This window comes from Teleopsis dalmanni, chromosome 2 (assembly GCF_002237135.1).
Source record: "Teleopsis dalmanni isolate 2A chromosome 2, ASM223713v2, whole genome shotgun sequence".
In the NCBI taxonomy this organism is placed as follows: Eukaryota; Metazoa; Arthropoda; class Insecta; order Diptera; family Diopsidae; genus Teleopsis; species Teleopsis dalmanni.
In genome coordinates, this window is record NC_051847.1 from 144,394,977 (window position 1) to 144,413,556 (window position 18,580).

Consider the following 18,580-nt stretch of genomic DNA (forward strand, 5'->3'; position numbering starts at 1 on the left):
CATTATTTTGAAATTGTTTTATATTATTGTATATTTTCGGCTGAATAACATGCACCAGTCTTCTTAAATATCTGATTCTATTATTCTATTTCATGAAGGGGAATTACCAGGTTCTAACTTAATTAACAACTCTATTTTATTCGTTATCCTCACATAGTTTACAACTGAAGCTTGTCACCCAGTCTTTCAATAGGTCAATAGGTATATTTTCGGCTGAATAACATGCACCAGTCTTCTTAAATATCTGATTCTATAATTCTATTTCATGAAGGGGAATTACCAGGTTCTAACTTAATTAACAACTCTATTTTATTCGTTATCCTCGCATAGTTTACTACTGAAGCTTGTCACCCAGTCTTTCAATAGGTTGGTTAGGGTATCAAAGTGTACTACGAGAAGTTGATGCTAAGAATCGGGTAGGGAAGATTATGTGAAGATGCATGAGCGATATGCATCTTGGGTTCACTATCCACTATTTGAGCTGCGGATATTTTTATGTATTTTATACTCATTTTGGCTTTTAAGATGATTGAAAGAATTTAAATTTATGTGAATGAGTTAGAGGAAGCTTAAATAAGAGTTACGTTAACTGGAACTACCAGATGGTTCCTTGATTTCGCTTCAACTCAATTATAACTTTTACTTGATTTTACTACGCGACTTCGACTTCTCCGGCATGTCTATTTGACAACGGATTTTAGTAAAATTAACTATATGCGGCAAAATTTTCTATTAAACTTTATGCCGATGTAGATATTGAAGGATGAAGTTTACTTTTTTGTAAACTTTTTACTCTGAGTAATTTTATACACAGTAGAGGTAGTAGTTGATTAGTTGAAATAATATTTTAAAAAAAACATGGAACTTGAATATTGAAAGACATCGTTTCTTATTTGACAAGCACGCGTTCTAAACCTTGCACTTGTAATGCAATAAATAATATACAACCTATAAACTAATTGAATAAAAATTCGATTATTTTCCAAGATCATTGATAATAAGTACTTGGTAATATTCGAAACAGCGTTGTAGTTTCTTTATTATTTATTACTATTATTTTTTTATTACTACTATTCTTTATTATTACTATACGAGCCCTTCTAACTAATATATGAAAGTTTTATGTTGGTTTTTTTTTTGTGGTGAGGAGGTGGAATGCGTTATGCACCGTCAAACCGACCGTCGTCGGAATGATGTGTCCGACTCCTTAACATTAATATGTAGTATACGGATTAAAACACCCCCTCTTCAGCGAGACTTATTCCCCCTTGGAACCGCTTTCGCATTACTTCGAGGAGGATCTCTTTTATGTTGGCATTTCAAGCCACGCTCTCCTGATTTTCGATCTGCGTCCAGACCACTACTTTTCACCGCATTTTCTTGGTGTTTACTCTATTTATTATATTTCTTATTCTAGTTTTATGCACAGTTTTATGCCGATTATACACAGAATGATGACGCATCTATTATTTGATGGTTATTTGATTTGTTTTTCATATATAACTTTTCCAACTTTAAACTCCGATATCTGGAAAACTAAGCTCTATTTAACAGATAGTGTAATTATTGAGTAGAACGAAGTTAATATCTTAACTAAAATCCACTGCCCAATGGGCGTGGTCAGGAAATCGGAATCGTATCCATTTTACTGTTTATTTCATTATAAACTCTTACACGCAGAGACATGTAATGGTCAATTTATTCCTGTTGACAACGCCATCAAGTGCAATTTAATCTGCATTAAGAACGAATAACCCAGCAACAAAGCAAAATGAATGCAACTTCGTTTGTTGAACGTTGTTCTCATACATAAAGTGTTGCTTACGTTACTTGGCTTCATAATTTTTTTTGCTGTTGTTACTATTCTGTTGTCATTGTTGTTGCTGGCGTTGTTGTTGCTGTTCTTGATGTTACTTGCCTGACGTTGGCATGTGAAAAACACAGCTGGAAGTGAAAGTCAAATATGAATTGGCAACGAAATGACATGAAAAATAAAGCATACATGAGGCGATGACAGGAGCGTTGCATTATGCATTGAGCTTAAGGATATTTATAAGTTCAGGGTTAGTAGTAGAACATAGCAGTAGAACATCGTACGAGCAGTAGTATACTAACTGAGTGACTAGCGAAATATTGAGGTGACGTTCACAGTTGTGGTTTGATGCTTTTTCATTAATTCTCAATTAAAAGCTGACGAAGTAAAATGTTGCAATAAAATTTTTATGTATTTTTAGTAGCAATTATTTGGCGCAGCAATCAACTTTATTAATGCAATACGTTGTGTATTTGTATTTAGGTAATATTGCTTGTAAAAAATAATTTTGAAATTCTATTTCATATATAGAAAGTTTAAAATTCTACTTAATTTCTTGATGGCTTTTGGTTGCCAATAAAACGATTTCTGTTGTTGATAATTTGAACGAAAATGGCATCAACAGCAAAATAATTTTGTGCGGCGCAATTTTGGTGCTGTGTTGCTGTAGTTGAACGTGCTCTGAATATATTTTATTATAGTGTCGACTTATAATTGATTTTTTTTGCATTGAGGGGATGTGCTATATAAGAGTAAATGTGCAAATTCATAAAATTAAATATTAGAAAATTATTCACACATCATTTTAAATATCATAAAAATCAAAATTTAAATTTTAATGCATTTTAGCTGCTATTGCTGCCACTATGCGCTTCATTTGCTGCTGGCGTTGATGCCTTAAAAAGGATTGCGATTTGACTTTGAACTTTTATATAATATTTTTTTTTCTTTTTAAAACAACAATATTTTATATATTTTGAAACTTCATATATGGTTTAATTTGATGACAAAATATTTTATTGCGATTTAAGCAAAGTAGAAATAATAAACTAATGAAAAAATTACACAATTTATGTGATTTATATGTGTTATAAGTTTTAAAACACTTACAAGAAGCATTGAAAAAAATCATAATTATTTTATTTCATATTTTTAAAATAATATATATAAATTATCAATACTTAAATCACATTTTTAAGTGATTTAATTATTTAATAAATAAGTAATATATTTTGAACAAAAATGAAAATATGTTAGTTTTAAATTTCTAGACATTTCAAAACCACTTGCTGAGTGGTAGTTTTGATCAAAAATTTTTATTTACTAGTTTCTTACTCAAACTTTAATATTTATATCATATAAATTTTTTTTTAACATTTAATATACGAGGGCGGTTTGATAGTCAGTGACTTTTTGAATTTCCCGCATAGTTACTTCAAATGCAACAGTGCTGCCTTCAACTGTAATCTACCAGTGAGCAACTTTGTGATTTTGAGGAAGCTACGTCATTCAGTTGGTGTTTGATAGCCGTTCAAAGTAGACAACCTCGTTAATTTTTACGAAAATGGAAAAAAGTGAATTTTCTGTGCTGATTAAGCATTACTGGCCAAAACCTACGAATTGGGATACGAACTGCTACCCAATCCAGCATATTCTCCAGATTTAGCCCCCTGCGACTATTTTCTGTTTCCAAACCTAAAGAAATGGCTGAGCGGTAAGAGATATGAGTCGAATGAAGAAGTCATTACCGAAACAAACGCGTATTTTGAGAGCTTTGAGAAAACCTATTATTTGAAGAGAATAAGAAAATTAGAAAAACGCTGGACTAAATGTATCGAGCTAGAAGGTGATTATGTAGAAAAATAAAATGTTTTTTTGCCGAAAAAAATTGTTTTATTCAAAAAGTGACTGAGTTATCAAACCATCCTCGTAGCTCAAGTTATATTAGGTTAAAGTGACGGTCTTGTACACAAAACCACCGTAACTTTAAATTTGCTCGTTATAATATCATAGATTACCGTTGTTCATATGCTGATTCAAAGAACGTTTAAAGGACCGTAGTAGTCAGCGTACAGACGACGCTAGAAAGCACAACTTCTCAAGACAAGTTAGAGTGAAACAATCTGTCAAGTCTATAAACTTATAAAAGATACTCTCAATGAATTTCAATCTTCTATTGACCAAAAAGATGGGCAAAAAAAATCTGAAACATGAATTCATGATAAATATCATTATAGGTAAATCGAGTTTTCTGTCAATACATAGTAACCTGTCGACTACGTACCTATTAGATATATCGATACCGTACCGTGTTGAGCAGGTACCAGTTTACTTGCAGCAACTGTCTGACACTTAATGTTCGATAAATAAATATTATAAAAATGAAATAATACAATATAAAATGCCTCCATAAAAGAAGTGTATTGAAATTTAACAATTAAAAAAAAATATGATTAATTAATTCCATTATTCTATAGTTAGTTTATGCTTACGTTCTAATATAATACAACAAGTGAATTTGTTAATGAACTTTCAAATGAACAAAAAGTCCATCTTCGAAAATACAAGTCAAGTACGGTTTTGGGTGAGTTAGCGAATGAACACTGACTCTGAGCTTCAAATTTGGCAGGGCAGGAGTTTAACCAACCCTTGGTTCTTGCGCTTCCAAAAATACAATTAATTAATAAATAATCAAAAAAATGTTATTGTTGAAATTTATTACTGTTCGCAATACCTCTCTATTGAAAACAATAGTTTATTAAGAATTTAGTTTCTTTCACCAGAATGGACGTTAGTAACCAATTTAATAAGTAAATATTTTAAAATATAAGCTTTATGTCGTCGTTTATTTTGTATACAGTATTTAAATTAAACTCAATGACGATGCAAATCTACTATACACACTTTTATGCGATTATCATCGACAGTACAAAAGAAACTGGAAGAGCAGTGTACTATTCTTTCGAAATATTACATATTGTGGCCAGATAACTCTAGTTGAGAATGTTGAAGAATATACGAGTATCTCCATTTATATTAATTAATTTGCATAATGTTTCATCTTATATATATATTTTTACAATATCTCGGATTGTACAGTCAGCTTTAAACAAATCTATCCATTTACTGAACATTGTTTTTGAAGAAAAAGACTTATATAATACATTTACCAAAGTTCATCAAATTCAGAATTTTGTAATATCAGATGAGAATAGAACCTCTGGTTTAGTATTCTCTTTCAGATCCAGATCAAAACTGGATGGTCACGAAAAATATGACTACGCATCATATCTGTCTCCAAGCTAGACCATTATGGACTCCATAGACTGACTCATCTTGTTCAGATGATAACGCAAGCAATAGCGATACATCAGATAACTTTATAACAGCTGTATAAATCTGTATACAATTGAAATTTTTGATTTGATTATGTTATTCATGAAGTCAACTACCACAGTTATTGTGCCAGATGTCAGTCGCCACAGTTTAAAAATACAAAAATGTTTAAAGCTAAAGAGTAATTTTTTAAATGAATTAATCATTTCAAGTTACTTGCAATAATAATTTCAAGATAAACGAATATAATGTAAATATCGATTTTAAAAGCCCAATAATTAACATCAAATTTTCGAGTAAATTTAATAAATAGTAGAATACCATTTTACTATTGCTTTAATAATTTATACACTTACAAAATGCAAAAAAAAAATATTAAATAATAATGCAATTTATGTATTAACTACTTAAGTTCCAACTTATATATTTCTGAATTATTTTAGAGAAACGTTATCAAAACTACTTAAAAACAAAATATTTCAGAGGTTTAATGTGAAAATAATAATGAATGTGGTTTTTTATGGCATTATTTTTTATATTATTGTTCGGAAACCTATAAATAGTGTTTTCGAGTAACAACAGTGATGTCGAAATTTAATACAATCTACTGGCTAGAATAGCTGAATAAAGTAGCCTTAGAAACGATCCACAATTTAATATAAGATTATATGTATAATTGTTTGTGTTTTTATGCGATCCATTTATCGAGCCATTTTTTGATTGTATTTGTACTATATTTAATATATTTAAACGCAATAAAGCATTTGTTGTAGTATGCATAATGACATTTTACTTTTTAATGTGGAATGGCAATACTGTAAAATGTCGTATATGTCATTATAAAAGAAATTTTAGTATAAAAACTACGCCAGATTTTGGAAAATCCAAAAAACTAATATAACTAGTATTCTTCCACATTTCATCATGTTTATTGATGTAACATAATGGTTCTCACATTGGAACGCTATCTGAAATAAGTCAGGGTGTATTGAGCGCATCCACCTTAATCTGCTTAAAGTAATTTAATAAAACTGTAAATTTGGAAAAAAATAATGTATTATAAAATACAATAGTAATGCAATATGTGTAATTTAAATTGATTTTGTAAATAATTTAAAAAAATTATTAAAAAATTTTCATTTATTTTAATTATATTCATTAGTTTATTTATTTATATATACCATAATTTACAGAAATCATATATAAAGTAATGATATAAATTTATAAATCATATTTATAGAAAAAGATTTAAATAGATAAAGTTCTATCTAATTATAATGAAAATAGAAAACATCTCTCCAAGGAACTTAAGAATATTTTTAACTGGTATGCGCCTAAGTTAGTCCCTTAGTGGGTTTGTCACAATAATATTTAAAGGTTGCAGTGACGTGGTGACATAGTTTCCAGCTCTTTTTGATCTAATCTATTACTGCTATCAATTTTATTATTATAATTATATTTCTTTATAATTATAATTATGCTTTTTTAATTAAAATATTTTTCATGAGTCCGGCAGTTTTATAATTTATTCTAATAAAATGTTAATCACCAGTTAAATTAGCAACAACGTCAAGTAAATCAATTGGTGTATGATCTGAAAATATTTATTTCCTTATATTTGAGGAAACTTTATTGAGTTAAAATTTGCGTCAAATAAAATGCAAAACTTTTTAATAAAAAAATAAATTAAATAATTAGCATAATAATACAAAATTTAAATAGAAATTCGATTACTTTCACAATTTCAAAATGTGATTTTTATTTATTTATTTAAATTTTGATAGAAACTATGTAATTATTTCCAGCAATCAGCAACTGAAAACGTAATCAATAATTTTTATATTATAAATTATTCTCTAAAATAAATAAAAATCGCCATTAACAGTCATTGTTAATTCCGTAATAACTCAAATGCAAATTAGTTACAAATTCAATTAAAAAAAAAATATATTAATTAAAGAGAATAATAATATTATTTAATAATATTATTTAACCTTGCAACTGTTTATGCGCTAATCAAAAAATTCAAATTTGAGCTATTATTTGTTTAATAAATTAAAATATTGCAAGTAGAAATAACCTATGAACCCAAAAGTAGTATATTACAATAAAATATGTGAGTACAAATTTAGTACTATTATATTACAAAAAATTTTAACAAATCAATTCCGAACTCAACGTGTCAGCTTAACTCTTTGCAAAGCAAAACATATGAACAACAATAAATTTTAAATGTGTTGTCATTATTCGAATTTCAGTGAATGTCAATCAAAGCCGTAAAACCCAGAGACAACAGCTCGGTTGTAGTGTCATTTGCGTCCGTATTACAGAAGATGTGTAAACATTTTAATATAAAAGGATTTCATGCCAACCACTCCATTCCAAAATCTGGTCTTGCAACACAAATACAAGGTACCACCAACCATCCGCCCACATTCATCAGTTTTGTGGTTAACACCCAACATACTCGTACATGAAATAAATTTTGGATGCAATCCAAATCATATTTTTCACAACAACAGTCAACCTGCTCCAAACAAAAGGGAATAATAGACGACTTTTGTCATTGCGACTAATAATTCGGAAATATTACGCCTGAATAGTGTTGGGAAGGCAGTCATACTATAAATCATAGTTTCGTTACTTAATGCTGCCTTGTGGTGCACTTTAGTGTTTTGTTTTGCTTGTGGTTTTGTCTTCGTGTGAATGTAAATTTTGCAAATGATTGCAATACCAGATACTATGGCACAACAGATGTACTCGTACAATCCATTTAATCGATACTCAGTGCTACAGTGCACCTTAATTGTGGTAACTGAGCAATTAAGATAGTTACAAATTTATATGTTAATTTGTTTATTTGTGGTTATTACAAAATAATTTAATAATTATATATTTCCTTTTAAGCTACGAGTAAAGGAAACATCGACTAAATAATTGGATAATTGTGTAATAATATTAGAAAATATTAATAAATTTATATGAATTATCATTTAATTTTACAATATAATAATTCCAGAAAATAATAGTAATTTATAAATGTCTTTTTTTCAAATAAGATCAGATCAACAAAATCTATACATAAACTATAAAATTTTAAAATTAAAACTTCGGAACCTTACGTTCTATGTAATAAATACGCGGATGGCTTAAAAGTCGTTAACAGAAACTCTCTTTGAACTTAACTTTCAAGAGGAAGTTATAGCTGACACCATAGAATGTCAAGAAATATATTAAAAATTTTATATAATAGGATAAGTGAAGTTACTAATAAAGGAGGATAAGTTTGAATGGTAAAATTGGAGAGGTATTTATATTCTACCATCAATAATCAAAATTCTGAACAATATTATATTAAATCGTATTGTGGATAACCTAGATAAAATAATATCAAAAAATTAAGCTCGATTTCGGCGACAACATTCGTGATCACATTAACAGGTTTTGAGGATTTTTTCAAACAATTTGCTTAGTTTAATGACCCACTCTATATTGATTATAAAAAAGCTTTTGATGCTCTCAAACGACGTACTATTTGACCGTCTCTGGAGGCGTATAGGGTTCCTCCCAAGTTGACAAGCATAACAAGAAATTCATTTTGAGATGCTATAAGAAAAGTTTTACATGCAGGCCAACTCAGTGAGTTTTTCCCTACTATATTAGGGGTTCAACGAGGTTGTGCTCTCTTCCCAGTGTTGTGCACATGACACTAGATATGATATTTAACGAGGCTGATCTTAACGAACGCGTCATACAGTTAAATTACATAAAAAGCTAAACCATTTAGCTTACGTCGATGACGTTGTATTGCTTTCTTCCAATCACAGTGAAATGCAAAGTGTGTTTACTTAACTAACGAACGCCTCTTCGAAACCTGGTCTTAATACGTCAAAATTTAAAGCTATATGTCTTTGCAGTCTAAATTTATATGCCTTTAAAGTTTATAGTTGTGATATTGATAATGTTGACAATTTTGAGTACCTGGGAAGTAAACTTATCCCAATGGATGCTACTCTGTTACATGTATCTAAACGCTTTAGAAAAGCTAAAAATGCCTATGCCTCATTAGCAGATCTTACGATCTCCTAGACTTTGGAGCTGCTCCATTGTAAATCCAATTTTTTGTTATATTACATGTTATTCAATTTTTTGTATCAATGTTATTTTATTATTCAAATGTATATATAAAATTTAATAAACCAGAATATAAATCAGAATATATACTAAATTTTTTACCATTTTAATTATATTTTAAAGATATTGATATTGTTTGTCTAATTTTTCGCAAAACACAATAATAGAAGTTCAGCCTTAAAATAATAATGCATATTTCCAGTGAAAGCTTAGATTCTCACAATAGCACGTCAGACATTGATTGCAATCAATTCAATTGAAAAAGTAGAAAAAAACAAATATACAAATCATATACAAATTGTGTATTGGAGTCCTTCAATATTGCCATGATTAATAATTTTTTAGTTTTCTCCATTTATATTTTACACTTCCTTTTATAATTAATGATCGCAATAATATATCTTGACAGTTTGAGTAAAGAAAAAAAACAAATCAATTAATCAAATTAACGAATACATGACAGATACAGAATTTTATTAAAAATCATTCTAGTAGCAACATAAATTAAGCAAATCAAGCTCAGCCATGGGCAACTTTTTCAAGGTTTCATGGAATTCGCTTTTATAGAATAGGAGAAAATGTATTTATTAATTGTGAATTTTATTTATAAATTAGTTCTCTTATAATGTATTTTAAATTGAATGCACTTTAAAACACTTCAGCTAATTTAAATAGGAACAAATAAGAACTGCAATAAAATATATATATGAAACAGTAAAATAAATTAATATCATTAAGAAATTTTAAAGAATTTAACCGATAATTTACATTAGAAAAACAAGACTTTATCGTAATAAGTAATTTATTTTTGAATACTTGAAAGATAAAAATATAAAATTATTCTTCTCAAACATAATAGTTTAATTATAAAGAAGAAATTGGTATTAAAAATAAATTACATTTCGTTTTAAAAAAGAGACTAATGCGCAATAAGTAAAATATGCAGAAGAAAATAAATAAGTTCTAACAGAAATGCGTATGAAGTTTAAAAGAAAACGATTTTATTAGAAAAAGAAATACTTAATTTAGTTCTAGATTATAACCTATATAAAATTAGATTGTAGATGAGATAAAAAAAAGCTAATTAAAAATTGCAACCATGGAGAATATTGTTTAGATAAAATAGTCTTTATTTATATTTGGAAAGCTCAGTGGCTGCAATATCCTCTCAATTATCTGTAAAAGTATTTATCATACTTTCCAATGTCATATACATGTTCTATCTTATCATTTTAACTGCCTTATAAATGTATATTAACGCAGTCTGAATATAGCTTTACGGACCTATTCAGTGCACTTTATAAAATAGTCAAACATTGACACTTGTCAAAATTGACTGCTGTAAAGGTTTTGGTATTCTGTGACATAAATAAAAAGCTCTTTTCCTTGTTAGTTGTCAATCATCAAATGCTGTTGACAACTGTAAAAATATGCTCTTTTTAAGCATTTTTTATTATTTGCATGCATGACAAATATTCTTAACTAAAATATACGCTCCTTACAACCATTTTTTTTATTGTGATTTGAATGCATGAAAAATGCTTTCGACAATTTAAAATATATGCTCTTTTTTACGAACAGTTACGAACAATTACGAACAGTTACGAACAGTTTTATATACAAAACACTTTACACCATAGTGTGGTGAGAAGCACTAGGTACTTGAGCTTTGAAATTTGTCAAGATGTGTCCAGAATACCAAAAAGCTTTCTGTTTTATAAAATTCAAAAATTTTATTAAAGAATTTGACAAATTTGTCAAGTGCACAGAATAGGTCTATATAGATGTTATAAAAACCTTACAACCATTTTACAAATTTCGAAAACACTCCTGCATTAGTTGGTTGGTTGCAGTTGCAGGCTATCAGATAACCTCAATTACCGATTTTTCGAAATTTTGATACCACAATCCCTGCAAGAACTCTTAAGATGGAAAAATATAGACTAAATCTATCCTGTCAAATTCAGATAATTTAATAGATTTCTCGTCTTTACCGATGAACAATCTAATAAACTGTCAAAGAAATGTCTTCTTAACGACCTATTTCTTCTGGATGCACATTTACAGAGGAAGTGTTTAATGGTTTCTTTTTTCTCAATTAATTATTGGTGTATAGAATCCCCTGCTTGGGTTTCTATACACCAATAACCAGAAAGAACTGCAGTCATTCTTACAGTGTTTACATGATCTATTCTGATGAGTGGGTCTTATTATAGGTTTTATTATAGGTGGGTCATATTAATAACACGTTGTATTATTACTTAAAGTTATAGTTGTGGTAACACAACGTAAAATCTTTTGAATTATCTTGTGATACTTTTGAATCAGCTGTTTTCAGTAAAAACAACAGTTAAGTCTAGCTATAGGTTAGCTTCAGTTTGGAAATCAAAGTTCAATTAAAGCAACAGTTAAATCTAGCCATTGGTTAGCCTCAGTTTGGAAATCAAAGAAGTAGTTCTGCAAAGTTGTTTTTATATTAAAGCTCAGAAATAATTTAAATATTTGAGAACTAATCTCTGAAGCTGAACTATTGATCGTATGATTATGTTGGGAGATTTGCACTGCACCCTAGTCCAACTTTTTTAATTCCAACTTCGTCTATTAATTCCAGTATTCATCCTTCAATGAGTTGTCAGTCACCTACTAAGAATTACATTGCGACTACCTTAGTCATAAGATTAGAAAACTTTATTTTTTTATATAGATAATTAATAGAAGTATTACTCTCAGTTGATATACATTAATTTATATATATATATCATATATGTACTATTATACACAGTAATACTTCATTTATGAATACTTATTTTACTACTAATTATTTTCCATGAATCAGTTTATGTTATTCAAGATTCTATCTAACGATTTATTCATCTAGTTGAGTCACTAAAAGAGACACAATTTATTTTTAAAAGCTACTTTAGCTGTAGATTGTTTATTGCAATTATTAATGTTCGCCATTGTCAACGTCATGTCACTTGTTTGTCAAACTTTGTTGCATTTAGAAACTGAAGTTGTTTTATGAGCGATTGTTCGATATGTGGAAATCCATTGATTGAAGGTGATTATGGCTATTTGAGATAACCATGTGCGTTACTGTAGATTAAATGCTATAAAAATATTTTGATTAATTTTTTACTTTCGATTTTTTTCATGTTTTAAAGTTGTTCACTGGCGTTCATGTGCTTTATTATGTGATTTGTTAGATTGTTATGGTTGCTACTGGTGTTATAAATACAAATAATCATATTTAACATAAAATATGCACATACGTTTTAGGCAGATACATATCTATTAAATGAGAATCTGTTTATTTGTTATTAGTTTGTTAATGATGTAACTTTTAAGTATTTAATTATTTTTTGCATTGTAAAATAATTAATAGTAAAGGCTATTGAATTCAATAAAAAAAAATAGTGTGAAGAATATCCAACTAATTTATTATTCTATAATAAAATTTTGAAATATTTAATTTTTTAACTTAATGGTTTTATCATTTTATGAGAGACCTGAAAATTCATTGATGTGGTCACACAATATATATAAAATAAAGATAACATGTTGGTTATTTGCTAGTTTGCTTAATAGAAGGTCAAATAAAATAAAAGCTAAAAAAAGTTGTCTCTAGAATTTCCGAAACTGAACTCTCTTACGCAAATCTGTACGATACCGAAATTGTAGTAAGTCCATATCAGAAAACTGTGTCCCGTTGAAAGATACCAAACGATATCGATTTAGCATTTAGTTTCATATCTGAGCAAAAACTGTGGCTGAGTGTCTCACCTGCTTTCATGCAGGGCCAATTTTATCCCTATATGCGGACTTATTTTATCGATATGGTAACGTAAGACATAGTGATTTACCAGTTACCCTTCAAACAGCCTTAATTAAATTCTACTGAGAAGTGATACCTTGCTGTAGTTGTTGGAACAAACTAGCTCTTTAGCTTAATGTTTATCTGGAGTGTAGGATCAACATGTCACAAATCCTTTATACATGGAGTTTCGATCAAATTGATTAGATACTGTTTGTATACCTATTTCCATAGTTGTCAGGAGTGTTTGATACGACAATGAAAAATCAACGGCAGAAAATTTTGGCTCACTTTTAAATTTATTTTTCACCATAGTTTCTTTTGGCCGCCATACGCTTGGTACAGTGGTATGTCCATTATGTTAAAGTTTTATTTCTTAAAACTGAATTCCCCGTGGTCCTAAATAATATAGTTACAGACATAATGTATGAATTCTATTGAAATATCTTTCCAGAAAGTAATTTTTTCATATACGGAAATATACAAAAATCAGATGGAGCCAAATCTAATAGATATGGTGGGTGTAGTAGTAATTTAAGACGTTATTTGACTAATGTAAATAAGAGAAAGGGTCACATTTTAATAACTTTGTTCTCATTCAAAATGATTTTATAATATTTTTCACACTTTTTATTTCTAAATTTATTTTTTTCCATATAATTTTTACATACAGAACGAAGAAAATTTTCTATTTTGATTAAATTATGCTTAGTTAATATTTAATGAATCTTATTCTTATGATTCTTACTGCTATCGCCACTTTTGTATGTACGCAATAAGTAGAGTTCCCATTTAATTAATTGATTTTTATTTTATATTATGTTATGTATAGGTTTTATTTAACAATTTTAATTTTCAATCGTTTTGTGCTATGGCTTTTTTCACATCAAAGGAAATGTCCAACTTCAGTTAACTCAATATTATATTTTGCAGATAATACGTACTTTATAAGTGTACAAAATAGGTTTCATTTAATTGTTAAAATCCTTTGTTTTTGAATTTAATATTGTCAAAGTTTTTGTACATAATCAATTTTCGATCGTAAAATTAAACAACATTAGTTAATATTAAGATCTCAATTTTAAATGATATCCAATACTACGTTTTTTGATTAGTGTAGTAATGCTACGAGATTTAGTGAACGCCAGAAGCATATTTTTATATGGATTTTGTATAAAAAATATTCGTATATATTTTCGAGTTATATGCAGTAGACTAAATATGGCAACACAATATCAAAGATATCGAAAACATAGTTATTTCTAGTAATTATGTTAGTTTATTAATTTAAACCTTGACACAACCACTGCTTCCTCTGTGTAATGTAATATAATAATTATTTGATTATTTAAATAAAAATAAATACAACACACATTTCTGATAATAATTAATTAACACTGTAACTAATTTTGACCTCTATTAAATACAACAAAGATAAGAAAACTTTAATCAAATTAACACTCTATTAGTAGCTTAAATGGAAAACCAATCATTAAAATAATTGTTAATTAAAATATTTACTTTTAATTTGTTCGATACTCTACAATACTCCATCAACATCATTTGCTACTGATACTGTTAATACTGTTAATATCACCAGGGCAATAAAAATAACAAATTCTCATTACAACTTGATTAATGAATAAATTAAAATTTAAAACAAATTTGTTTACAGTTCAATTATTGGGTATATATACATATTAATGAACAAAATAAAAAAACAAAAATGGTTTTAAAATTATTAATTTTTTAAATAATTTTATGTATTTAATGATTTTTTAAAATGTTTTACCTAATCATTGTCATTAAAGGCCAATAGTGTCAGTTAATCATTTTTGTATATATTAAAAATTTTTAATTTTATATGTAATTAAGCTGTTTTGTTTTTATTTTAAAATTTTGTTAATTTCTAGTTTTTAAATAAACTATAAATTTATTAAAATGACAATTAAAAATAAAGTAGTTAATTAAAAATAAATAAACTTTAAACTATGTGAAATAGTAATTACGAAATTTTTATTGCAAATATAGTTATATTTTATTATTAATCATATTTTTGTATTGAGTTTCTATTACATATACATATCCTTGTTGCTTTAGTAATTCATAATGTGGAATTCACTTTCGAAAGCAATTAATTTAATAAATATAAAATGGTTTCAATTTCAAATAAGTTATTGTAAGTTTATTTTTACAGATTTACTCATATGTGCATAAATACTTTTATGTAATTAAAAGATTTCTTATAGAGGTCAAATCAATTAAAACTTAAGATAAGATCATAAAATTGATTAGTAATTATTTTTTTTCTCGTCTACACGGGTATATATTCACTTAATACGTACAAATCATATCGGTGCCAAAATAAATAGGCACATTTAGTCGCTTAAGTTGTGCTAAACCTTAGCTTATTTAGTAATCACATTGCTTAATCAGCTCTATTCAGCAGAAGTTACTTACCTTCAATATATGTCAAGCTGAGATAAATTATTTAATCAGTCTGAGAAACTTTTTATAATACATATTCCAAACAAATTTTTTCTACTGAAAACTTGTTTACGTATTTAACAATTTTCATAGAAATTTTCATTAAAATATACTTTTTTCATACTTTTTTAAAAATTTTCCATGGTCAGAAATGTTTTTTTTTATATAATTTAAATTTGACAAAATTTAAATAAAGAAGCCGGTATACCAAACGATACCGAAATGCAGATATGCAAATTAGTTTAGCCAGTAAAATCTTTTTGTTGATTTTCAAATTTATGCTGTGTCTTATATTTAAGAAGATATAATTTTGTTTAGGGTCCAGAGCTGCAAAGAATGTTATTTGGAATGGCTTCAGTTTATAATCAAGCATTACTTACTTATCATGCATGTACTCTCTGTTTTGTTTTTTGTACTCAGTTGGAATTTTAAATTATTATCTAAACTAAAATATGTACGGAAAATCTATTTGCTATATGATAGCAACTATCAATTATATTAACATTAATTTTTCAAATATGTCGCAAAAAATTTTCTTACAATTTCTAATCCATCTATCTACTACGTTGTTCAATTTAACATTGTTTAACTTCTCTTTAAATCAAGAAATTTTCCACTAAGTTAATGTATATATTAACTTAGCGGAAAATTTGTAATATTTATAGTATTGATTTTTTGTCGGAGAGAATTGACAGAATGGCCATTGTCTTTATAATATTGATAGCAGAACCAACTTTATAGATTGAATGGCGATGCTACAAAATGAAGTCACAAAAAAGAAAGAAATATATATATATTTACATTTGTCGAATCTTTCTTATGAAAATGTTTTACGATATAATGCACATCTGCAGGAAATTTTTATAAAGCTCTCTAGTTTATATTATTTTTTTTGACACTAAAATTTTTGTAAATCTTATGTTATGCCTAAGTTATGTTAAGTTAAGTTGCCACAGTCATTAATCAGTTTAATGAGCCAACACATATGCATCCTAAGATTCTAGAACGTTAGCTGATGGTTAGTTATGAAAGTATTTCAAAGCATTAATACAACGTTTCTAATATTGAAGCTGAATACTTATTTAAGAAATCTTAAAATGTAATTGCCCATAAAGTGCGCTCTGCTTTTTAGCTGGGTAGTCCTCCAACTCATATTCACAACTTCTATATATACCGCCTGGCTGCTTCATATCTACACAATTTTTCAAAATATCGTTATATTAGACGTATTCTAAAACCAGTACTGTTGCAAACCACTAAGTCGGCTAAGGAAACCATTTGGATTCCATAAGGTATTGTGAAGTTGTGGTAATTTTTATTAACCTTTTATATAAATGCCGTTTAGTGGAATAAAAAAACTTTCTGCTTTCCTATCTCTGCGTTGCAACTTGACAAATCACGATAATATATTTTTTACGTATACTTTTGTAAAGCATCAAATGTTAAATATTATATATGGGTAACCTGCATCTGATATAATTCAAACTTTAAACTTTAGTTCTTATTCACGTCTAACTAAGAATTTTAATATTTCTTAACTAAATTACTGTCTTTAGGAATGTGTGTCATATAGTATTAGTAATCTTTTGATATTGGGGCAAAAGAACGATCCCTGCGTATAGCCATGGATAATGATTTTTTTTTATCTACTCAGCCCTTTACACGCTACAATCAATCGAGACATCTGTTTACCGAGACAGATCGACCTAAAAATCTAGGTTTAGGATGTATTTCGTTAACTACTCATGTAATTTTTGTTGTTCCTAATTGTACATAAGAAATTATTATACCCGAACTAAGACAAATGACAAATTTTTTTAATGTTTACAATTAAAAAAAATGACCGAAGGATATTTTCTTTTAAATTAGTAAACAAAAACAACTATTATTTAGAAACTAAATTTTTTTAATGTAAACTAAAATGACATTGAACTCATATAATTTAAAAAATGAACCAAAAAATTTTAGCAGTAATGAATTATATCAGCATTAGAAAAATCAACAGACCTGGAAGAAATAGCATTTAAAAAACATTTCATAGGTGCGCTCGGTTTATAATTAATCATAAAATCAACACTTCACTTAAAAATCTCAAAATTTATGACTGTTTAATAGATTAAGAGCTTAACGCAATAAATAACAAAACGAATTTTAATGAACACATAAATTTTTTAAAAAATACTACTTGCTCTAAAAAAAAATCGCAAGCAATATTTAACCGTGTTAATTACGTGTAAATATATACTATATCTATATAAATATATATGTTATAAATGTTTATATGTAAAAAGCAGAAAAACATTAAGAAACTTATTTATGTGATTGCTCGTATTTTTTCTGTACTACTTTGAAATTTTTTCTATTTTTTTTTCTATTTGAGATAAAAAGATTTTTATCTTACAAAAAAAAATATCTGCTTTATTTACCACAAAAATAATCTTTCAAAAATTGAAATACGTATTGGTAAAAAACAAAATTCAGACTCAACCTGGTTTTTTGAACCAAATTGGTAATTATATTTAAAGTTTAGTTCGGATTTTTATTTATTCTAAGAAATTTGAAGAACTTTAGTTCTACATCATAAATATTTTATATTAAAAATACAATATAAATGTTATGAAGATGATAATATTATAAATATTAAAAATATTATAAATGTTATATTATATTATGAATACATAATAAATATATTATATATATATATATATGATAAATATATAACAAATATATTATAAATGTATTATAAATATAGAATATTTATAGAATTGTATAATTTATAGTTTTCTTTAGTTCCTGTTAATACATTGCAGGCATTTCAGATTCTGTTTTTTTAAGAAGATTATAAAACAGAGATTAAGGACATATGTATTTCGAAATTTGACTAATAATCTAGTGAAAAACAATGAAAAGCTACTGTGGTTTTAGCTCCCATGCCGATCTTTCTATTGTATGTAGTCGTTGTGTTCAGCAATTCTTGTATTTAATTTATTTGAAGT